Genomic DNA, 26,190 nt, shown 5'->3' on the forward strand with positions numbered 1-26,190 from the left:
CCGTCTGACTCTACTGTTGGGTCTTGATGTCACCTGTGTAATTAATTTTAAGGTAATTTTATTTATTATTACTATTAAACTAAAATCTCCAGCATGGGGAAGTGGGATGAGCTCGACTTTTCTCGACAACATCTACGTTCACGAGCAGAACATTTTACAGCTGCTTCGCTGCAGAATGGCTATCAGTCGTCATCTTACTGTGCAAGTTCTGCAGTAAATGAATGGAGAGGCAGCAACATCACCTCCTATGTGTTGTGGCCATCGAATTTAGTCTGATGCTGCGTTCAGACCAAAGGTGATTTGAGCATCAGGAGTTTCTTGTTTTAGATGAGGATGTGATTCTGGGGTGCATTGAACAATGACGTTCATTTTCACTACTGCCTCACCAGAAACAGACCCCAGAAATGTCATCATTTCTGCTATTGATTAAAATACAGCCGCATCCCACTGAAATACCCTATGATTCAAATTTATTTCCTTCTTAACCCTTGTGTTTACAAATGGGGTCCAACCGACCTTACACCCATATTATTTGTATCAGTTGCCTCAGTCCTCGCACGCACAAGGGTTAAAATTCATTCAAGGTGATGTTAAAAAGGTTTTAAAAAGTCTTGAATTTGACTTACTGCTACCCTGACCATGCACACTGACTCTTACCTAGCGGCAGTTTAGAGAGGCCAATTAACCTAACAGTTGTGTTTTTGGACTGTGGGAGGAAGCCGGAGTTCCCTGGAGAGAACATTCAGACTCCATGCAGAAAAAGCCCATGTCGGGGATCAAACACTGCGAGGCACCATCAACCAGCAATTCCAGATTAAAAAAAGTCACAGATTTTAAGAGTCAAATAACCTCAGGGTGCTCTGGTTCTTCTGCGACTCTATTCATGAATCCACTTCCATTCAGTTTCCTCATCCATTTTGCCGATTAGACTCTGTGTTTGACTGTTTTATTCCTCCCGTCTCTCTCCGACTAGTACTGTTGGTTTTACAGATCTCAGCAGACTGACTTGTGGAGACTTTGCTGCAGGCAGCTCCTTCTCCTTAATGAGAGAAATGGAGCAGTTCCTCGCATTCATACACTTCCACACACATCTTGTGTGCATGCATGTGTGTGTGTGTGCTTCAAAGCTCTATGTGTCTTACGGCATCCAGTGAGAGTTTGTGTTTGTGGTGAAATTGCTCATGTGTGTTTAAGTCAGCATGTTTTGTGTGTGAGTGTAGCCAGGAGGTTTGTTTTTGAGCATTAGTGTATGTGTGTGTGTGTGTGTGTGTGTGTGTGTTTTTCATGCCTTACCCCTGCACTCACCGTTTCGAATTCTTTCCTCTTGTGAAACCGAGGAAGCAGCGCTGTGTATGTGGCGGTTCGACACAACATTTCATTTTCGCGCTGCGTGCTGATGTAGTCGACTGTGTTCTCCTGCAGGAACCCAGCTTCATCTTTCATTCTCCCAGTTCATGCATGCCTGCATCCGAGTCTTTTTCTCTGCACTTTAATCTGTAGTTCCCATGTGCGTCTTAACTAATAGGAAAGAAAAAACAAAAAAAACCCACTTCCTTAATTAGTTTTGTTACACATAATCTTTGTCGAAGAAAGACATGAGGAGATTTTTGGCTGTGGCTGAGTGTGAAAGTCAATGAATGCAGAGAATTGTTGCTTTTTTCACATTAAAGAGAAAGAGCTGCCTGCAGCAAAGCTTCCTCCAGTCGATCTGCGGAGATCTATAAAACCAACAGTACTTGTCAGAGAGAGGTGTTGGAGGGGAAAACCTCTCATATAGCGTGTATAGATTTCAGAACCAGATGCAGAAACTGAATGAAAAGTGGTAAATATTCAGAAGGAACTAATAAATCACCAAATAATTTATAACTGATTGAAAAAGATGACATTGGGGAATCTTAAATGTAAATTATGAGAGACCTTCTATGGAGTGATTTTATTTTTTGAGCTTTTTCATGTGCTAATTATTTGGAGTACTTGCCATTTTCAAATTTTTTAAACTTTCCGTACATGGCTTTTTCAGGAATGAAAAGAAGCTACCTGTTACAGAAGGCTTCATACAGACTGAATTGGTTTTTATCATGTGAGGTTTAAAATAACCCAGTCATGGTTGGTACATGTTTACTTTGGTTTAAAGCTGCAGTATATGTAACTTTTATTAAAAAAAAAAAGATAAGCATGATTCACAGCGCTAAGATTTGTTGTTTCTGACTGTATTTCTAAAAATAGTGCTAGGAGTATACAATACTGTCATGACTTGTTTATAGTTTTAACAAACGTAAAGAAAATATTTTATATGGTATTCCACATACTGCAGCTTGAATCTGCCATGTTGTATCATACTTTATAAAATTTAACTGGTCCAAACAGAAATTGGTACCAAAAATGATTCAAATGAAAGTGTAATTTGAATCATTGGTGAGGTTTGAGTACTTTATAAATTTTTTATCATAATAATTTATCTAAATACTGTGAAGAGAAATACACTGATGGCCAGTGGATAAGCACATTGGTGTGAAATGAATTGTTTATAGGTGGGAAATGTTGAAGGCAAAAATTCATACTGAGTTGATTTTAGTTTTGCTTAAAAGTTTTTGTAGTGTTTTACTTTTAGATACTTTTTTTTCCTTTGGCTGTTTATTAGGATTTTCTAATTGGTTCTTTTTAGCTGAAAATAATTAACCCTTTCAGACTGAACTCTTTTGTTTTGTTTGTGGGGTGAAGGTGGGTCGTTTCGGTCCACAGATCTGCTAAACACTTTGGTGTTAGATTGTGTTGGATAAATGATAGATGCAGTTTTCTACTTTGGAATAGAAACACTTTTTTCACATCACATGAGTCACATGATCAACAACCAGATGTTGTCATTGGTGCAAACCATGATGAAGAAAACAGGAAGTAGTTGATGATGGTGTGGCATGTTTTTTTGAGAAGGACAAACAGAAAGGGGCGGGGACGAACCACTGCACCTTATTTGGAAATGGGACCATTGCAATTCAGAAGTGAAGGGGGCGCTATTTCCTATACTTCAGTTGTTATTTTCTTTTGAAATCTGTGATATATTTTCACCTGCAGTAGCAGGCCCGAAAAGATGCGACTAAGGAGCAGATTTAGAAGTACACCGAAAGCTACAGAATTTGCTAAAAACTGTGAGCTGCCATGAAGTAAATAAAAGAGAGAATACAAATCAAATACATTCTGACAGTGGTACAGTGGTACAGTGGTCCGTCCCCGTCCCTTTCTGTTTGCTGCAGCGAGGTGTACTTGGTTTTGTTAGTGAATTATCATGTGAACAAACTTATTCACCTGTGATTTTAATTGCATTTCTTATTTAATGGAAACACCGCAATAGTGAAAATGATTTTTTTTTTTTACATTAATGGAATATTGACAAAGTTTTGCACACATTTGTAATAAAACGACAGCTATAGAATTATAATTTTACAGAATAATTTACACTTGCTGTGAGAAAGCTTGTAGCAAATATTTGTGCCACACATCAAACAGAAATTCAAACTAATAATGCACAAAAAAGATAAATACTCCCAAACGTAACCTTCAAATTTAACCATGGCAGTGTCACAGAAAGCCACCATCTTTCCATAAATGAAAACAAACTGTTTGAATTGATTTACTATCCAAAGTGTTTTTCTCTAATTGACAAGACATAATTAGGATTTTGATTAAAAATCAATCTCCATGGGCCTTAAAAGAGACTCCTCTTTTCCCCGTTAGGGTGGCGTTTCGCCGGCTTTAGGTTGGGTACATCTGTGTCGGTGTCGGCGTGTGCGACGGGTTTGTTCGAGCTCTTGTTTGATGTTTGGCCGCCTCTTCTGCGGGGATTACTCTGGAGGCTGTGGCAGGAGAGAGGGGAACCATAAAAGCTTGAAAAGAGTGTGAATTGACCATAAAGCTGTGCCACACTGAAGGGATTAGCAGGGGTTAAACTGCAGCACTCGATAAAAAACTGTCATTTTCTCTGTCACACACTTAGCTCACTGCTGTGTAGGCATGAATCAGACAGAAAGATGCAGAACCTACGTTCCACTTTCTGTGCAGATGTAGATATGTGTGGTTATGCCTATCATGGATGTTTGCATATTTGTACTTGTGGCTAGGACTCGTTTTACAGCTTTATCTAATAATGCAAAATGTGCTTTAAGTTTTCCTTTTCAAAGAGCGGCTCCGTCTCCCCTCCTTCCCTCCAGTTTTTGAGGCACAGTTTGAGTTCTGGAAATGATTAAAGCGCCAGACAGACCAATCAGATAAGGCTGCCGCAGCGGCCACAGAGGGTCACAGAGGGTGAGAGGTCAAATTCCTTCCTCTCTGGTTGGGACCGTTCTTCACACTGTTGCACTGTAAACTGTCACAGATGTGTGCACCAAATCCAAAACTTATCACACTTTAGCACACTCAAGTAATCATTGCAAGACTCATCGGTGATATCATCCTCCTTCAATCTTCTTGTCATTGTCCATTTTCATATTTTTTCAACAATGGAAGACAGAAAAGGGGTGGGGGTTCCTGGGGCGGAGCTTTTGTTGCTGCAGCTGTGTGCTTTTCAACCAAACGTAGATTTGCCAGGCTAAGCTACAACATGGTTAATGGAGAAATTAAATTTTCCTATTTCAGCATTTCTCGCACTTTCCTGACGCATTTTTTCCACATTCTGCAAGTCTGGAAAAAGAGGCTACAAGAGCAGAGCAGAAGCTTTAACACACACACTTCTAAACACACACATATGCGTAGTCACAACTTTTTTTTATTCCAGCTGTAGATTGACCTCTTAATACAGACACACTCAAACATGCATCAACCAGTCAGTTTGGTACGTTTTGCCTCATAGTGCTTTAGCAACAGACCATACATGTCAGGCAGCCAGATTGCTGGCAATGGTATGTTGATTATACGCCGCAGCTATAGCTGCTGATGTCTTGTTTATGTGAAACATGCGCCTGCTGGCGAAAGACTATGTCAGCTCCAATAACACGGTGAAGGAGATTACTACTTGAATGCAGCAGTTATATCAACTCAAACATCTGGCCCCCTCTCCGCCAGAGTGTGTGAGTTACAAAAGCGAGCATTACTTCACTCCAGAGGTCCTTTAGGAAAAGCAAGCAGGGCTAATGCAACGGGAGGGGGGGCGGCGGAGCCAGATTAACAGATTTTATCACTGGAAATAGGACTAGTTTTTGCACTCCACAGAGCTTTCCTCGTTTTTTACACACACACACCCCCACACGCACACCCCCCGCACATACACACGCACGCACACACACACACACGCACACACACACACACGCACACCCCCACACGCACACCCCCACTCACACACACACAGGCATAATTAGTATTCCTGCACATTTATGTATTGTTTTTCCTTCTTTACTGATATATAATGTTTAATGAAAATTAAATTTGGTGGAATTTATTACATATTGGTGTTTGAAACTGTGGTTATAATTGTCTTTATTACAAGACTAGATTTTGTTTGCAATTCTGTTTTTGAACTTTTAATCAATCAGTCAAGTTTATTTGTATAGCACATATGGGGAGTTCAAAGTGCTTCATATAATAAAAACGCAAAATAAAATGTCATGAAAACAGCATACAAGTGACAATTGAGAAACTAGTGACAAACATTACATTTTGAACAGTGAATCATCAAAATTATCGATTGTTCCATTTATTATGGCTCAAAAGTAATTCTAACCAGGTGAGCTTTCATCTTGTTTCAGATTTATTGCAGTTTTCTGGAAGTTTCTTGCCGATATTTGGCGCATAGTAGCTGAATGCTGCTTTGACAGTTGGATGTGAAATGGGCCAAATTTAACCTGCTTTCCTGAATGAAACCAGCTTCAATTATTCTCAGATGTAATCAAAAATAAATCTGAATTAATGCCAATAAGCTTGAAAGAAAACAAAACCTACATAACCAGAAAGATGTCTATAAAGATTTTTTCTTATGATTCATGTGTTTTTTATTAGAACTGCTCTCTTTTGAATTCCTCTAAAATTAAAAACCTGCTCAGACACAACTTTTCTTTTTTATGTGCTTACAACTTAGAGTGGACATATTGTTACATGAGGCTATTTCTGTTTCCTTCTGCTAAATCCTTAATAAAAAATCTCCCAACAAAATGCAACTCTGGCTACCTGACAGAAGTATATTTAGACTGAAGCAGAATCCTTCCACACGACTGAAGGAAAAAAATATTCAACTGAATGTGTTAACACTTTCCCGGTGTTCTATGATGAGAGGGGAAAAAAAAACTTATGGGGTGAGACAAAAACAAGTAAACAAACTGAGCCAGTTAAATAGTTTGTCAGTGCCAAGCTCAGAGAACTGAGAAAAATGCATCATGATTGAAAACGGACCAAAAGATTTGAAACTTGGGATGGGAGGCTTTGACAAAAGCTATCACTTCTCTATCTCTGGCATCGGCAAAAGATCAACTTCATGTACCAAAGGTGGCCTCTTGCTCTGTGCCAGAACGTCCTGGCAAAATGAACAACTTGTTTTTCCAGACTGCAGGTTTCGAAACAGGCGACGCTATTAGAAGGCAGCCATTTCTCTCCGTCTAAATGGTTTTAGTTAGTTGCAAACTATCTCAGTTTCCAGCATATTTCTATTTCTGAACAAGTCAGCAGCTCGGCGAACTGAATGTGCCTCATAACCTTGTTTTCAATGGCTTTGATTAATATTAGGAGGGTCAACTGTAAAGACTAGTCACCATGACAACTCAAAGTTAATGATTTGCCTCTTGCAGTCTTTCCTACTTTTTTAGTCTAATATAATGGCCTAAAGTTGTGGTTGTTTGGCTTCAGGCTTAGCAGCTCAGTAAGCAATCTTTCTTCCCCATTTATGGCTTCTGCATGCCCGTATCTTTAACTCAAATTGGCTTCTTCGCTTTTCAGCAACTTGGATGAAATGATGAGTCTTGTTATCGACACGGAAGTGTCGATGCCAACTCAGAAATGGTGCTCATCATATGTTTGGCATGGGTTGCTATTTTTCTCAACTGGGATATGTTAGTTGCCAATACCATAACATTTCTACGGTTTAAGATCCTTTTACTGAAATGTGTGACTGACATTTCAGTAAAATGATTGATTTAATGGAATAGAAACTGTTAAGTGTTAAAAATCTGCCTTAATATTTCCAGTCGTAATGTTTTACATGTGCCATGGCCATTTTGGTTTGAAGTTGTTAAAGAAACTCACACTTTCCACGTCAGAAGTCTGACTTGAGTCGGTGATGTTTGTGACATCTAACTTAAAAGTGTTAATTAAAAATATTTTCAAAGTAAAGGTATGTCCAAGATACAACAGTATACAACTGATAATATACCACTGGTATATTTAATACTGATAATATACCAGTAGTAAAGAACTACTGGTATATTATCAATGTAGTAATCAAAACAGTTATGTTTTTAATAATAATAGTAATAATAATAATAGTGCATTTTATTTGACAGCACCTTTCAAAACACCCAAGAAAGCCACGCCCACATGGGCCCTAAATGGACAAACCCATGTGGGCCCACCACCATATAGGGCCCATGTAGGACACATGTGGGCTTTGGCCCTACATGGGCAAACCCATGTGGGGCCATCGTGAAACCCACAGACAAACCCATATGGGACCCATATGGTCTGCCCTCCTTTTCCCCACATGGGGCCCACCTAGACATGCTGGCAGGGGTGATCCGCAGTCATGTCATTAAAGCGTTTCCTCTAAGCTGCTTTGCGAGATTCACAGCTGTATCTACGGCAGAGCGACGGATCTCATCAAACGAGCCTCTGGTCGGGTTTTGCGCTGCCTCTGGCCACAGTTTTTTTTTTTTTTTCCCAGCAGACATTGAAAGTTTCTATTTCCATCTCCTGAGTGGCCAATCTGTATTAAACACCGTAACTTTATTGGCACTCAGGTAGCGCGGAGACTGTGTTTACCAATCATATGGTCAATTAAGACGAAGAACACTGTGGGGGGAAAAAAAACTGCACAAAAAAATCTGCCAAGCAGCGACACCGTGAAAAGTGAACCGCGTTACAGCGAAGGTTCACTGTATATGAAATAATTTATAAAAAGCAACTGAGTAATTTGTAGAATGGCTGCATATCTGAGTTTATCTAGGTGAATCTGGGACTTCATTCTCATGCCTGGCCTCATAATGCCTCAGTATTAAAAAGGTGGATTTATTTAAATAAGACACTTTAGTTAAACATATGCGACACTTAACCTGCAGAACATAATATAAAAGTAAACTAAAAGTCAGTTTCAGCTGAATTTGGGTTCAGATAGATTAAGTAGAAACTGACAAGAACCGGATGAAATGACAAAAATGAAAACAAATTTATTTTCCAATATAAGATCAAAATGGTCCCACACTGCAGAAACATTTCCTTTGAAGCTGCTCCATAGATGACAATATAAAAGATCAAGAATTTGTTTGGCAAATGCTTTTGACAGATTCGCTTCCTTATAGACACAGTTTGGCATCCAGTGTCATTTTGAAACAGTTCCTGTATTGGTCATGTGACTTGCTGAAACCAATACGCGCACCGACACGGGTGTTGGTCCATGGGCCACCGACGCGCTAGACCCATCACTAGTCAGCTGTATCCAAGATATGGACCAGCATGGAATGGCTGTTAAAGCCAAGCGTACTGGTAGATCAAGAAAGACATCAAAGCGTCAAGACAAACAACTTAAGGCCATTTGTCTTGAAAACCGAAAAATTACAACTAAACAGATGAAGCATAAATGGGAGGAAGCTGGAGTGACCGAACTGTAAGAAATCGCCTAAAGGATATGGGATTTCAATACAGGAAAGCTAAACGAAAACCAGCATTGACACCTAAACACAAAAGAACAAGACTCCAATGGGCTAAGAAGAGGCAATCATGGACTGTGGATGACTGGATGAAAGTTATCTTCAGTGATGAATCAAGAATATGCATTGGACAAGGTGATGATGCTGGAACTTTTGTTTGGTGCCGTTCCAGTGAGATTTATGAAGAGGCCTGCCTGAAGAAAACAACCAAATTTCCACAATCCTTGATTATATGGGGATGCATGTCGGGCAAAGGCACTGGGGAGATGACTGTGGTTAATTCTTCTATCAATGTACAAGTTTACATTGACATATTGAACAGTTTTCTCATCCCTTCAATTGAACAGATGTTTGGAGATGACGAAATAATTTTCCAAGATGACAATGCATTATGCCATAGGGCAAAAACAGTGAAGGCATTCCTTGAAGAAAGACACATTCAGTCGATGTCATGGCCTGCAAATAGTCCAGATCTCAACCCAATTGAAAACCTGTGGTGGAGATTGAAAAAAATGGTCCACAAGAAGGCGCATAGTAGCTCAATGATTGCAAAGCTGATCTGGCAACTGCTATCAAAGAGAGTTGGCACCAAATTGATGCAGAATACTGTCTGTCACTCATCAAGTCCATGCCTCAGAGACTGAAAGCCGTTATAAAAGCCAAAGGTGATGCAACTAAATACTAGTGATGTATTTTGAATGGTCTTTTGTTTATGTGTTTTTCATGATTCCACACTTTTTTCCTCAGAATTGAGTGACTCCATATTTATTTCGCTGTGCTTGGTCAATAAAAGTATAATTCACTGACTTCCACAATGTTTTCTCTTCATTTCTTTGAGTATTCCTGAAAGCCAACAAGTTTCACTTTGGAATGACCTTATTATTGTATCATATTTTTGATCCGAGTTTGTTTTACAGCATGAAATGTCTGAATGAGACTGATGATTCCATACTTTTTGCCAGGGGTTGTAGCAGCTCTTCTTTTAGTGGATCTCTGATCAGCTTCAAAAATGTACAACTTTATAACCACAAAGGAGACCAATCGGATTGACTGGAAACAACCTTGTGAACTCCTCTGATAATCTCCTCCCAGAGTCCTCGGGGGGGGCCGTTGTGTCCCCCAGGTTAGCGGGAAAACAACATGTTTACAGTATTAGATTGCTGCCTTCGAAGCAGATCCACTGAGACGCTGTCTGTCTCTGTCCGCCTGCGTCCCCCTGCCGGGCTTTTCTATGCTCTCACGCCCTCTCTGACCCTTGGGCCCAGGGGTGTCCCATCTGCATGCCTGAAGGAAAAGAAAAAGCACTGAGCCACAGTATCACAAGGACATGGACTGTAACATGGAATCACCTAATATTTATCCAGCAGCAGCAGGTTGTCGTCTTGTGGGTGAATAATATCTGTAATCCTGTTATTTCACTATTAATACTGTTTTCATTTTCAAATGGACTCAGTGTGTGATCCATGCTGAGAGGTCAACATTAGGGAAACCTATACAATGTCTGTTTTTCCACTCTTTTCAGCAGCTGCAGTTACTTCTAAAAACATCTTTAGAGAGCATTTAGCTTTGACTCTAAGTTGGATAATCCTACTCTGTTGTTACGAGAGAAAGTCATCACATACGAGTACTTTAGCTGGATTTGTAATCACTGATGGTAATATAGTAACAGTAATATTCTTGTTTTTTAACAAAACAAGCCAGAACAATCAAATAGAAATCCCAGCATTTAACCAAAATTGTCTTCTGGGGCAGTTATTTCATTTTGACGTTCCAAAACACAGCCACTCGGACGTCTAACATATGCTGCTGCTTATTTATGAACCCCTTAAGGTGCAGGTCTGCCAAAATCTACACCGAGATCCTGCGCCTGGATGAAATATTGCTTAGAGGTTAACAAGAGCAAATCATGCACATCTCCAGATGCATTAGGAAAACACAACAAGCTGCAGAATTAACCTTCCAGCCCTCATAGATGAGTCAGTGAGTGGCTGGACGGTCTGGGTTAAAGAACAAGAGCAACTTCAAAGGAAGATTGTTGAGAAGTAAAATGTGTGTCAGCAGAAGGTGATTAGTTTGTTCAAGGCTGAGTTCAGAGTCTTCAGGAAATAAATGTATCTGAAATGGAAAGTCACAGGATGTGGAAACTTAATATTCATGTCTGGAGTTGAAGCCATCAGAAAACGCGTATTCTAGACCAAAGTTGGACGTCGTTCTTTTTTTTTTTAGATTTATGGTTACCTGTTTGATTTTGATTTTAATAGGTATTTATTTTGATCTTTACAATGTTTTTGTTAAAACAGTGTTTTCACTTTTTGTTTAAAGTAGAGCTCCTTTAGCATTGGTATTCCCATGTTAGTAATTTTAATGTCTGTATGGTTCCCATCGTATTGCTGATTGTGTGTGTTTGGTCTTATGGTATTTGCTACAGTATGTGACAATGAAGCAGCAGAGGGGGTGTGTAACTGAAGCAGAAAAGCAGTCAGCATTATGTGTTTGATTTTTCACTGTCTAAAATATCAGTAGATATCAATTATTGCTCATAACAGCATTATTAACGTTGGTTAATAGTATCAATCCAAACTCACATTGGTGTGTCCCCAGTTTAAAGTAGTGTTTAATTTCCTTGTCCAAAGTCAAGAAATACTTAAATAGGAATAAATATATATATATATATATATATATATATATATATATATATATATATATATATATATATAAAACATGCTACAACATAGCCAGAAGTTGAATTGCGATGAACGCTAAAGTCTTAGTTCACTCCGCAGCAAACATGGCATGCTAAATAAAAACAGTAATAGCACACTCTGTAGCTTAATAGGAGCTCATATCACAAAGATTTATTTTGTGAATTGTTTTAAAAACAGGAAAAAGTCATGAGAAATTTTGCTGAGTGAAACTCTGGAAACACTTTCTCCATTTGGCTCAGACGCTGAGAAATGTTCAGCTAATAAAATGCCAACAAAGTTTACAAGTAATCTTTTGAAGAAGTGTAGATGTTTAACATCCACTAAAAACACTACATTCAACACATACAAACATTTTTGGTTCAACTTGTTTTGTATTTAAATAAAATAGCAAACAAAAGATGTTGCATACAAACTTTTTTTTTTTTACATTCAAATGAGTCAAGGTGAATCCTTTCAGCCGCAGTTGTGATCAGATGAATATAATTTTCCATTCTTAGTCAGATCAGTCAGTCATATGGTGACTTCCTATTTTTAGATTAAAATATAAAACTGTAATTTTCAGTAAAATTGGTAGAGGGATCGATAAGAGTTCAAATCTAGCAGATTATCAACATTAGCTGTGAACACTGATATGACAAGCCTTGAACTGCACATGAACCAAGCCAGTTGTTTAGCTTTCCTACATGTCAGTAACACCACCGTGATGCTTAATTGGCCCTTGTAGTAAAATGTTTCTTTCACTTCCCTACAGGAAGTCCAGAGGTCGGGTTCATCAGCAGAGCAGTTAAGTCACTTGAATGGACTCGTTTCCAGCATCTGTATCTTTCTTTTACATCCCCCCTGGTGAGAATTAATCACCCACTCAGTTCCTCTTTTGTCTTGTCAAATTATTATATCTTAGCATGGAGAGGTCAGGGTTACATCTCTTTACCTGTACTTCTTTTACCAATGGAAAATTACAGTGACAAGCGCTATCCCTCACTACCGCGAAGCTTTGGGCTGGCAGCAGAGCTGGAATGCTGTCTGGACTGTGATGTGATAATCAGAACCAGACTCAAGCAAACCAGGACCTCATCCAATCACAATCAGCCCAGTAAGACACTTCAGGAATTTCCTCTCTTCCTCTGTGACTAGAGCCTCATGCCAAAAAGACGTAGGTTCTGGTTTGGTTAGCAGTGAAACTGGAAAAACGTATACCTCCAATATTTTTAATCTTGCACGTGGAGTCGTCCTCCCCCCGATGCAAAAACAAATTAGTCTCCGTATTGTCGTTTGTTAATATTTTGTCTGTTGTGGAGTTGTTGTCAAACTGGATTAAAATGAACCGTGTGTGCATGTGTCCACAAATTATTAACAGGAAGGCTGAAGTGTTGACAGAGATGGAGATGTAAAAATGAAATAAAACGCACTCTCATTTATTTATTTCTTTGTTTTTTTTCAAATTGTGAAAGGAAGGGAAAAAAAAAAGAGTGGTGATGTGAGGGAGTTTTTCACCGTCTCAACACATCGTCCCTAGTTCTCCCTTTAGGGACATGCCAGCCTTATAGGGACCACTCTAAAATGATCTCTGTGACTCTGTTCATACACAGAACCTTTCAAAGAGTTAAAGCAATTTATTTTTGCTCCTTGTTTTTCTTTTCTTTTGGATTTTCTTAACCAGAACAAATAAGTTACAAGATCTGATTAGCTTCTCTGATCACAATAGTTTATTGAAGCTAGTTCCATTAAAGCAGCATGCATCGGGGGTTGCTGATTTGCATTAAGCATTAATTTCATTCTTTTGACAATGGACGAAGATGTTTGTATGAATATTAGATTACATCTCCCAACAGCATCTCTCCTTGGTGAAATCCTGGCAGTCAGCCCACAAAGAGTGTAGTTCTAGTATATCTTTGAAAAAAGGCCCTTTGAGTTCATTTAAGCCAATGTGTCAGTATTCATTAAGCAAATATGTTTGTACTGGTGGGAAAATAAATCAGAACGTCACATTGGGATCATTTCAGGTTAATAACTTGACAGCTGTAAAGTGCAGTTTAGGATTCATTCACACCAGTTCTGTTTAGTCTGCTTTAATCAAACTTTTTGTTGGCCAAGAAAGGTCTGAATGTTCACCTCTCCAAAGCAGCTAACTGTAGCCTAAAACTCAGGTCTCAGTTTGGTTGGTGTGGTTCGAAGTCATATCTGAATGCCAAGAGAACTTGAAACCGCTCCAAATCAGGAAGTGAACTGGAGGACAGAGCATTCTGGGTAAATACAACCATAACAAAGATGCAAGTGTAGCGCGAGCGGTGGAAAGGAGTCAAGGCTTTTTCACAAAAACAAATTAGAAATCCTAGAACCGCTACAATCTGACATGACTCCACTTCTTTCTTGCATTTTGTGAAAAAAGAAGTTGCACTCCTGTCTTCTTCAGAGGTTTTGGTATTGTTTCTTTCAATGGTTCTTTTTGCAGCCCCAGGGTTCGATTCATTTGACACAATGGAGTGTGAAAGTGAACTTATAACTTATAAGTTATAAGTTCACTTATAACTTATAGCGCGACTTAGATATGGATTTAGAATTTTATTGCAATATTTTGTGGTGCTATTGTGATCATACAAATTCTGATAAAACCCCCTTAATGTTTAGGTAACTCTATGGCTGTGAATGCATGGGATACTGGCACAAACACAAATATTGATCTTGAAAAACATTCCCATTAATAACCTAATTCAGGACACCACTGAATTTAAAAAGTGTGATTTATATTGTGTAGCCACACATACAGTATTAACTGCATTTAATCATATTCTTGAATTTGCTGATATTTTTTGATGCTCTAGTGCAGTGGTCCCCAACCTTTTTATTACCGTGGACCGGTCAAGACTTAGAAATTTTGCTGCGGCCCGGGGGAGGGGGGGTTGGGGGTGGGAGTGAACCATCAGATAAGGATTGGTGTTCCCAATGGAAACGTGTTGGTGTTCCCGCTAAGGGCTGAATATATCCATTTTGGGGGTTCTTGGCCCTTTTCTCGCAGCCTGTGGGGGTTTTCCCTGACTTGGAACGAGAATACAACCTGTTGAATGTGACAGGTAGCCAATCAGAAAGCGCAGTGACGTCAGAACAGGAGAGAATCCCAAACAGCTGACATATCGCGCAACTGAGAGTCCGGTGGATATCGGAGATATGTGGAAATGTTTATTATTATATGTAAAGGTCATTATTATATATGTTTATTCAGTTAAAAATGTTAACTATGAAAACATATTCACCTCCAAATCATAGTGTAGCAAATAGAGGGGCTGCTCCCTTCGTCTTTTATCCACCGTTACGTCTTTTATCTCTTAAAATGACTCCACAAACTATCACTATTGCTTCTACATCGTCATCCGTGTTTAGTTATTCTAAATTCCCGTATGCTATGTTGGGAGTTTTACTGGATTATCCTCTGGAATCGGTTTGTTTGTGTGTAGTGTGTTGCTCCTGCCTTGGACACACGAACCGATCGAACCTGTTGTACTTTTATCAGCTCTGTGGTCACAGAGGTTTGGATAATCGACCAACAATCCTCAAATCTTGCCGTCTAAACCAGATTTAATACTCACAAGCTCCACTCATCTCCTCTCGACCACTGCCCAAACGCGCTGACTCTGTTCGCTATGGTAACGTTTACATATCCCTTCAAAATAAGATACAGATGCGACACAAAAACGAACATTTTACTTTCGTGAAAATTTTAACTCACGAGAGACAATGACACCCGAAGTGTTGCTTATATGCACAGCCTGCTTGGTCTCTACGTGGTAAAGCAGCTTGAAGCTTCATTGCCTCATTAGCAGCCAGTCGCCGCATGTTACGCAGAGCGGCTTGTAATGTGGGACTCACCTACCGGTCCGGGATAAATCCATTCTCCTGTCTCTTCTCTGGGCCTTTTCCCCTTCGCAAGGAAACTTTCCAAAGACATCTGATCTGTTTCTTACTCATTTTGCTGCTTGTGGGCTCAATGTTGGCGCGCAAGTAACCGAGAGAATCCGGTTAAAGGATTTTCAAAATAAAAGATCCTCCAGACTCAAATAATACATAAAACGGAAATATTAAATTATTTGTTGCGCGGCCCGGTGCCAATTGGTCCACGGACCGGTACCAGTCTGCGGACCGGGGGTTGGGGACCACTGCTCTAGTGGAACAAACAGTGGAGAAAGTAGTAAAATTACATTGCCATTCATCCATTTGTCAGTTTTTTTTTTATTGAAAATGTTCATGACAAAATTCTTATAAAAAAATGTAACGAGAAATAATAAATGATACAATAAATGCCCACCCCTAGCCTGTTGCAGATATTAAAAGGAGATTTTGCATAAGAACCTATGGAAAAAGACTACTAAAATCACCATTTCTTGTTGCAATCAAAAACCTTTTTATTTGGTGTAGTAAGAGCCACAGTGGAGGGGTCAAAGTGGCAAGGCTATATGACTAGACTGCTCACTTTTTGTTTCCCTTTAATAGACTCACCATGAGTGACTGGACTAGACCGTGTCTCACCCTTTAGTTACTCTGAAGTGGAGAAGAGAGATTTGGACGTAACAGGAGCAGGAGGAGAAGTGTGAGGGGGTTAAACACTGTGGATTTAGATGAGCTCTGCCTCAATCTGATCTGAACGGTTGCATGCACTTTAATAAGCACTTTAAATTATATTAAAGATGCAAATGTAGCCTTTATAGGGGGGAGATTGATATGCATGGAGGAAATGCACGCTCGTCTTTGCCTAAGTGTGTATAACACTTAATCAGGCCCCTCTGTTCATTAGTTCAGTGTAATTGTGTTAGCAGTGTTGCTGGCAGGGCGGGAAAGAAAATATCTGTGTGTAAAGGTCACATCAGAGAGGAGATGACATGAGGATAGATGACATACGTGGGAGCCTCACACACATCCCCATCATCGCACAGCGACACACTCACACACTCGCACATAAACACAATATGCCGCTCTCAGATTAGGATGGCTCCACTCGCGTTTCTGAGCATGTGTTTCGTTATCTTTCGTCGCCTTAAGCTATAGCTTTATGTGTGCGTGCAGAATGTGTGTAGGTCTGCGTAGGTGTTTGAGTGGTTCATTCAAGTGGCAGCATTTAATCAAGTGTGATATTCCTTCCCTTTTTTAAGCTCTGAATATAAAATGTTGGCTGCAAAGGGAGTTGTGCCCATAGGACTTTGGGTAATAATTTGGGTTCATTTATAAAATCAGACGAGATTTGATCTAATTATGAGATTTAAAGAAATGTAAGTTGAAACAGACAGGATGTGATTTATAAATAGCAACACAAACGGCAATGGAGGAACATTTTAATTGTCTCTTAATACCAGTTAGGCTCACGTTGTTTCCTGCCTTTCGAGGTGTGTAGGTGTTGAACATATCTCCTCAGTGCAAGAGTGCCTGAAATACTGGAATGGATTGTTGACTTTGGACTTATCCAGGACTTTTGCAATGCATTTGCATGGCCACAAGCAGCTTAAAAAAACCCACCCAAACTTCCTTTCAAACTGGAAAATGGCATCCTCTGCAGCCAAACTGAAGTGTTGGAAAATAGCTTTTTTGATGGATTTTTTCTGCTCTTGTGCCGCTTCTATGCAACTGCAAATGCATATTGAAAAAGAGACAACAGAAGTCGGTCCAGCTTTTTATTAAATACTTATTTAACAACATTGAGATGTTGGTACAACAATTTTATTAGGCAAACTCAAGAACATTGAATGCATAAAATTCTCATGGAGACTCTCATGAGGATGACACAAATCTACCAGTAGGTGGCCATAACAGAAGATATTTTAGACAAGTTACATTTTTGTGTCACTCCCCTATAAAATGAATGTGATGCAATTTGAAATATGTTAGGTTTAACCTCCAGCCAACCATCTAGAAACCAAATAGCAAAAACATGCAAATATTTGACACCCACTCCACAAGCTGCTTACAACTGCAGATTGCATTAATACGCAAACCATTTTGGCACTAATGTCTACAGCTCTTGTCCATCAGCACCAACGCAAATGAATGTCACTCCTGGTTTCCCTGCTTTGCAAATGCCAGCCAATGGCGTGTTAAGTAACATTGCATCGATGTATTTTGGCTCCTTAGCTGCATTTTTTTCTGAATGTTTTGGAAAGTTTGATAGTGAAACTTGAAGCTGCTGGTGCACAAGTTACTCAATAGGTTGTTTCTAGGTAACCAGAGAGTAAGTGAGTTAGTTGATGCCACCAGCCTTGCTTAGCTAGCCTGTGAGAAGCTGAGTGGCTAAAGTGTTTGACTGTGACTGAGGTCAGATCTTTGTATGGGATCTTGATTCAAGCACACAAATTCTAAACATGTAAAGAAACTAATAAGTTGTTTGTAATAGTTTGTCAGCTTCCTGTTTGCCATTCTAGAGAACATCCAGAATAGAGTGATGCCACCCATGTGTGTCCATATTCTGCACAGATGTTTCTGTACACTGGGATGCCCTCCCAGCATCTTGCACCCTACTGTTATGTGCTGGACTGTCTCAGGGGAGGCCCCCTACGCCTTGGGTCTTGTCTGGTGTGGTAGATCTGAGCCTCTATTGCTCTGGTGTTTAGGGCCTGTTCCTGTGCAGCCAGGATGAGTGCCTCTGTGCTGTCCTTGAGTCCAGCTTTTTCCAGCCATTGGTAGGATTTCCTGATATCAGCCACTTCAGTTATTTGTCAGAGGTACATCCCATGTAGAGGCTTGTCCTCCCATGATGGTACCTCCAGCACCTCGTCCTCTGTTCCCCATTGTCTGAGACATTCGCTGAGCACATCGTCTGTTGAGTCTTTGTCCTTGATGTATTTATGGATCTTGGATGTTTCATCCTGGACAGTGGCTCTCACACTCACTAGTACTCTGCCTCCTTCCTTACGGCTCATGTACAGTCTCAGGGTGCTGGATTTGGGGTGGAACCCTCCATGCATGGTTAGTAGCTTCCGAGTCTTAACATCTGTGGTCTTTATTTCCTCCTTTGGTCAGCTAATTCCTGCAGGGTATCTGATTACTGGTAAGTCATGGCACTGATTTTGTTCTTGCCATTGAGCTGACTTCTTAGGACTTGCCTTATTCATTGGAGGTATTTGGTTGTGGCTCCTTTCCTTGTGACCTCATTGAGGTTGCCATTTGCTTGTGGTATTCCCAGGTACTTGTAACTGTCCTCAATGTCTGCTATTGTTCCTTCTGGGAGTGAGACCCCTTCTGTGTGGATGACCTTCCCTGTCTTTGTAACCATCCAACCACACTTCTCAGCACTGACATCCCAATGTCAGTGCTGTAGATCCTGGTGGTGTGGATCAGTGAGTCCATGTCTCACTCGCTCTTGGCGTACAGCTTGATGTCATCCATGTAGAGGAGGTGATGGATGGTGGCCTCATTCTTGAGTCGGTATCCGTAGCCAGTCTTGTTGATGATTTGGCTGAGAGGGTTCAGGCCTATGCAGAACAGCAGTGGGGACAGAGCATCTCCTTGGTATATGCCACATTTGATGGACACTTGTGCAAGTGGTTTGCAGTTGGCTTCAAGGGTGGTTTTCCACAGCCACATCGAGTTTGCAATGAAGGCTCTTAGAGTCCTATTGATGTTGTACATCTCTAAGCATTCAATGATCCAAGTGTGTGTCATTGAGTCATAGGCTTTCTTGTAATCAATCCAAGCCGTGCACAGGTTGGTGTGTCGGGTTTTGCAGTCTTGGGCGACTGTGTGATTTATATATATATATGTATATATATATATATATATAATTTTTTTTTTTTACATATGACATTTCAGTGCTGAGGTAAGTCATTTTATTGCTTAAGAGTCACAATCTTAAATCTGAATGAGTAAAAGAGAGGAATCATGAAGACGAGGACAACCAGGTTGTCATGAAGAACCCCAGGAAGATTGATATGAATCAACTCTACGTTGTTTCCTCATCTTCTCAGATTATTTCATATCAGATTAGTCTACATTTCTGTTAGTGTCACTTCCTGATAGAAGTGAGGATTTATTGGGTTTGTTTCTCTTGACCAGTGCTTTACTGATGATACTTTTACAGACGAAAGCTTGCTGTCTATTTATGAAACTTCCGCTGATTCAGGAAAAAGTCACACCGTTTTGCAACAATATCTTGACAGTACCTGTCAATTGTATCATTTTGGCAGGCTGAATTTAAGCTTTCTGCAGTGTGATTTACAGATGATTTGTAGGTTTTCAAATAAAAAGCCTGTGGCTGGTTTCTTTTTTTCTTTTTTTAAATGACAGTAAATGGTTCTTATTAACAGCATGTTTTCCGTTGTACAGCCTGCTGACACATTTCTTTCTCAAACTAGTTGCCAACCGGCTGTGAGCTTCACTGAACGCAGATTGAATAAACAAACCATTACTAGGATTACTCTGGAACCAATTTTAACTAAAGCTAGCCTGGTGAAGAAAAGTTTGCATCAGAGTTTTTGTGAATTTAGAACATTGGAGTAATTCAAATGATTGGAATGGAGGGAAGCAGATTGATTTGGAAATTTGGACCTATTTATCTGAATATGATATGGATATGGGAACTGTTTATTTTCTAAAGTTCCTTAAGATAAGCTTTATTTTGAATTGAAACCATATAAATGTTATGAATATGCTTTTTTGTGAGATGGTTTAGCCATCGTTGCCAGTTTTTCATCAAAAGTGGTCAAAACAAAAGTTAATGATGCATTTAAAAAAGTCACTTTTTAATATAGACAAAAAATGAGTTGCCTCTAAAATTCCCATCAAATATGCCACAGCAAGAGCTGGTAGAAAACCACCAAGAATTTACCAAACTATGAAAACTTTTTTCTTGCATACCAGCAGGTATTTACTTCTTTTTTGGAATATAATAAAGATTCAAACTGTGGTTTCTGACCTACCAGTGTGACCATGGATATAGTTAGGAAATTACCAAAGTTTATTGGCATTTGGCTCAAAGGTGCTATTCATTTTACAGTCAAGGCTTAAAAATTAGAGATGTGCAGATCAGGTTTTTTTTCTGCCGATACTGATCACACATGAGGCCGATCACCGATACCGATCACATAATTTTTTGTGTTTATTTTTTTATCATAAACACTACCGGTTACATTATGTGGAAAAAGGAACCATGAATTCACCTTAATTTAGACAAAAACTTGTTTTTAATAACTTTTTCCAAGAAAAAAACTAAACAAAACAGGCATTCTGCAAATTGTACTGCTATCGATAATACTATCTTTAACAGACTGATAACATATGAAGGCTCTGAAGAGGCTAAATAATGCAAAGAGCCAAAATAAAACCTCTCAACATTGCCAAAAAAATTCAAGTATAAAACTTAACATTCAAAGGCAAATACAAGTTCCATTACAATAAACAATCCAGAGTTACTGAATGAAAACTTTCTGATAGCATGGCGGCTAGCTGATTACTGCTAGTTCTGAGTGGCTGTTTCTGACTGAGCAGAGTAATTATGCAGAAAAGGGAGATCGATTTTTTTTTTTTAGATTATCTGTCTCGTGTTAGGACAGCAAAGTTTTAATACGTATGTAAAATGTATTTTTTTAGGGTAGATGCTGCAGCTTTAAACAGAGGTTCGGTGTGAGAGTCACTACCAGGTGGAGCAGAAGCGGCGCTCCGTCTGTGAAATATTACTACCTGTAGCGCGTAGCGGCGGTTCAACAGCGAGAGCAGAACCAGCGTCTTACATCGCAGCTCGAAGACTTAAATAATTTTGCGGGTTATTTGTTTAGCTTTCTGACCGTCATGCTAATCCGGGTGAGTGTAGCTGTGCGCTGCTTTACCTGCTATCTGATCCTCCATATGTCTTTTTTACTGCAGTGAGCCTCGATGTAGCCAAACTCCGTCAAGTATGGCATTGTTTTTATGTCGTATTAGATTCGTTGTGTTGATGCATTTTGATGCGCTTCAATTTTCCGCCGCAACACGCAAAGTTCCCCATTCACTCAGTGCGTTATAGTTCCACATCGCTTAGGATTTGTTGCTGCGCGTTTGCGCAGAGTGAAGGAAAGAGGAGACCAGCTGCACAGGCAGGCTGCGAAATGAGATGCAGGTGATCGGTAACAAGAGCCAATGATCGCTGATCACCGATCATGCACTTTTTCACAAAAATCGGCCGATTATGATCGGTGACCGATCGATCGGCACACCTCTATTAAAAATGAAAATGATCTACAGTGTAGCCGCACCATATATAGAGATTTTTTATTGTTGGTCAGAAGGAACCAACTTAAGGTGAGATTTAATTACTTTTAGGTTCTTCTTTGAGCCAAAATGCACAAAAATACTTTTTTCTGCCAAGAAAATAAGACGTTCCACATCTTGGTGTCAAATACAAGCTTTTTTGTAGAAAATAAATGTAAAAACACAAGTAGTACCTAATTGCATATCGTTTCAGTCCATATTTTCATATCCAGGGACTGGTTTGGAAAACATGAAAACACAAACTTAAGCACACAAAAACAAGTTAGACTTAAAGATGCAGCATCTGTTGGTTTTCAATAAAATCACAGCATGGGTCAGTGTTATCTAAGCAAAGGATAAATCAGGAAGCATGCTTACAAAAAAGTTAAATGTATGTAAACCTGAAGAAAAAGATTGACTAAAAATATAAAGAGTATACTGTAAAAATGCTTTAGCGTCATCATCTAGGAATGACTGTTTTTGTCAATTTTAGTCACTGCAGCCACTCTCCTAAACACAAGGTGTCACTGTTGAGAAAATAATGCTGCTAAGCGACAGGAATGACAGCAGAAGAGTTAGAAACAAATGGTGGGAATAAATCTCTCTTTTCATGACTGACATGAATTTTGATAACTGTTAATAACTGTTAAAACATCAACAATCATTAAAGCACTGTAGCTAATTTTGGATACCATTGTCAAACTTAATTCCAAATTACATCTGAACCTTACCACTTTTCAAACAACTCTCTTTTTAATCAAATGTATGTTCTGGAATCTAACATCTCTTCTTTTAATTTCCTTAAACTGCAGAATTAGTAACTTATTACTAATGGCCAGTAGTTTAGCTTATAAATTGATTTCCTAAGAATTGCATTATTATTGGATCCATCTTGACTCTCTTTTACTGGGTTGGATGAACTGGAAGTGGTGAGTGAAATAAATTGGATTAAATCCAATCGGATGTAATTTGATTCAGATTAAGCTTCATGGTATTATCTACTCAACTGTATGTAATGAGCTTCAAGATGGCTTTTTGTTGCTACTTTTGGCTGCTAATTGAATTGAACTGAATTGAATTTTATGAGCAGTGTTGCGTAATGCAGCTTGAGAAAATAGCCGTCTCACCCGCACATGTAAAATCACTCATATGATCTTAGTGAATAATTTAGCTTTCCCACTGCATCACCATTGAGGAACCATTCATTTCCATGTTTATAGGGATATGTCTGTATTTATGTACACAAAGCCTTTTTTTTTGCTGGCTGCATTCACACAGATTGACTAAGTGCTAAATGATGAGGTTGTTCCTTCCTCATTCTTTTCTTCTCCATCTCTCTTTAGCCTTCTCTTCGCTCTTCTTTTAATTTTCTTAAACTGCAAAATTGCTCTTGTGTGGTGGGCAGCCATTTTCGATTATCCACGCCAAATTCTCTGATAAAGTACCGTTTTTGGGCCTATTCAGGCACTCAAAGCCCTTCTAAATGGCTTTAGCTGCAGGGTCTCTCTTTAGAAACCAACACAAACACACATGCACTCAATTGCTGTGATTTCAACAACCACCATGGGAATCACGTGACTGAACAGTCATTTCAATCTGTAGAGACTCACACACAGAGAGAGAAACAGCAGTTAGACAATTTTATTGGACCGAGAATTTGGCGCTCGGACACCGGTGGAAGACGTGCGTGCTGAGAATCGCAGCGAGCTTGAATGAAGCTCAGGTAGGTCTTCCCCCGGGTCCAGTTACTGGTGGTGGAGCGGAGCTTGGAGAGAGGAGTCTTGAGGGGACCTGGAAGCGTCTGGGAGGCTGGTGGTGAAAACGGGGAGGAGGTGGGTTGAAGCACAGCTGAAGCGGATGGATCTGTGGTTGCTTCGCCTTTTGAAGGAGCTCTTGCCAGGTGATTGGAACGAGGTAGAGAGGTGGTGCGTCCTGATTGGCTGGGGTGAAGGCGTGGTGATAGGTGATGCCGGAAGATTCTTACAGGTTGAATTTCCGGCTTCATTTCAATCTGTAGAGACTCACACAGAGAGAGAAACAGCAGTTAGACAATTTTATTGGACCGAGAATTTGGCGCTCGGACACCGGCGGAAGACGTGCGAGCTGAGAATTGCAGCGAGCTTGAATGATCGGCTCGAACGAAGCTCCGGTAGGTCTTCCCCCCAAAAGAGAGTGCCGGGCCGAGGCCATGCCGTGACCTGCAGGCTTGTTTGAACCTTGTTAGGCGCAATGGCAGCCGGCCTGCAAGCTTATAGCGAAGCTTTGTTAGTCGGGCAGTGATGGCCGAGACCTGCAGGCTGATCGAACCTTGTTAGGTGTGACGGAGGCCGGCCTGCAAGCTCATATCGAACTTTGTTAGGCAGGTGGTGATGGCCATGGCCTGCAGGCTGTTCGAACCTTGTTAGGCACACGGCAGCCAGGCCTGCAAGCTCATATCGAACTTTGTTAGGCGGGCAGTGATGGCCGTGGCTTGCAGGCTGATCAGGCCTTGTTAGGCGCTACGGCTGCCGACCTGCAAGCTGTTCAAAGCTTTGTTAAGCGAGGCGATGACTGCGGTGGCCTGCAGGCTGTTCGAGCCTTGTTAGGCGAACGGCGGCAGCTCAGTGGGCTGTTTTGAGCCCAAGAGAAGTGGTGCTGGTGTTTCTTGCAAGCTGATCCAGGCCTTGATATGCTGCATAGATGTCTGTGGCCTGCAGGCTGTTCCAGCCTTGTTAGGCTCGGCCAACTCCCTAGATGAAGAATAGATATTTAGTATGTCGGAGTGCTCCACCACCAGAGATTTGTTATGAATGCTTACCCATTGTCTGAAGGCAGCGAGAACGGAAGAGAGGTCTGAAAGAGTACCAGAGGAGGAGGATGCCGACGATCAGCAACTGGGTTATGACTGAAGCTTGAGGGCAATGGGAAGCTACCTGAGGACTAAATATGAACCCTGGAGATGGCCATGGGGAACTCGCATGAATCTTTGATTTCTAAGAAATTTAATGACATGACTGAACTGGAGGCTTCATGAGTGAGGGATGTAGGAATTGGGGTGGAGCTTGCTGACTTAAAAGTGAAAATTGAGAACAGCATGAAAGAGGCATAGATCTGGGACCTGCGTTGTCCCTTGTGCATTCTAAACTAATAGAGTACTAGAATGGATGGTAAACAAGCATCAGCTGAGGTAGATTATGCTAAGTGATGGATGTAAGCGACAGTTTTTCCCCTCGATCCTCGAGGAAAGGTGATTTATTTATACAGTGCATTTCCAGCAGCAAAGCAGCTGGAAATGCTGCTTTGCCAAAACGTCTAAACATGTAAAAAAAAAAAAGTGCAGAAAGCAAATTTCATTTGATAAAAACATCAATATTGCACCGACGAAGCGCATTTGGACAAGCGTTCTGCACTGCAATCAGAACCCCATCTCTCAGAGGAACAAAAGGGTTAGGAGAGTCAATTGTTCTAAGAGTTCCATCTTTAAGAATAAGATAGAACTCAATCTTAAAAACCTAAACGTGTAGAATATATATATATATATATATATATATATATATATATATATATATATATATATATATATATATATATATATATATATATATATACAACAATAATAAAGTATAGATTCCCCCCAAAAGTCTGTACTTCATAATAGGCGCTAGAGAATGTCGCAGTTGGATTGTGGATTAAGGGAGAAGAAGGTGGCGATGAAAGAACGAATAGTGAAGGACATGACCCCGTCGTGGGGAAGGGAAGATTTCCAAGTTGCGCCGAATTTAGTTAAGGCATACCATGCTGGGGTGAAGGACTTGAGAAATACTGTTGAATGGTTGGAATGACCTGCAGGGATAGTAGAGGTAATGGAGACTGCTAGATGATGAGAAGGAGGAAGGCTTGAGTGGGGGTAAAAGGCAGCTTAAAGATTGCAACACCTATGCGGGGTCAAAGGTAGTGGTCAAATTGAAGTTCAATTTGTGTCCTGTAGAACCTTTCAGCAGCAGGCTAGCCCGAAATACCCCAAATCACACAGAAAGGAGATACCCTTTCCAAGTGCTGACATTACTCGTCTAAGATTCATAAATTATGCAACAAAGCAGCTATAGATGTAGACTTTTTAACAAGATTTAAAATGTGTCTGATTCGGCTGTTATAAAAAACCAAAGATGTATCGCTGAACTGACTTTACTGTGAGGCTAGCTCTATGGCTAGCTCGTTGTTACCGTCTCTTACTCTGTATTTGTGGAATCGCAATGTCTGGGATCATGAGCACCTCCTGCCACACAGGAGAACTAGCTGCCTCGCCTAGGAACTGCTCTCTGCTGTTTATGATCACTCTTCACACGCACATCACATTACACACACGGGGGTGACAAAACAGTCTACGCTGTACGCCAAATTTATGGAAATCAGTTAATGCATTATTATATTTAATTCATTTATTTATTCGTTTTTCTCCTCCCCCCAAT

General features: G+C 40.1%; 1 protein-coding gene across 3 annotated transcripts in view; it reads left to right on the forward strand.

The window, feature by feature from the left end:
• LOC103466867 (plexin-A1-like) overlaps nucleotides 1-26,190 on the forward strand; it is a 333,062-nt gene that overhangs the window by 11,938 nt on the left and 294,934 nt on the right. Inside the window, exon 2 of one of the 3 annotated variants that reach the window (XM_081608591.1) lies at nucleotides 12,294-12,385. The exons of the other annotated variants lie outside the window; for them this stretch is intronic. The gene's annotated coding sequence lies outside the window, so the exon portion shown is untranslated. The remainder of the gene's footprint in view (nucleotides 1-12,293; nucleotides 12,386-26,190) is intronic. 3 annotated transcript variants of the gene reach the window in all.

The sequence above is a fragment of the Poecilia reticulata genome, chromosome 7, assembly GCF_904066995.2.
Source record: "Poecilia reticulata chromosome 7, P_reticulata-male-v2, whole genome shotgun sequence".
Taxonomy (NCBI): Eukaryota; Metazoa; Chordata; class Actinopteri; order Cyprinodontiformes; family Poeciliidae; genus Poecilia; species Poecilia reticulata.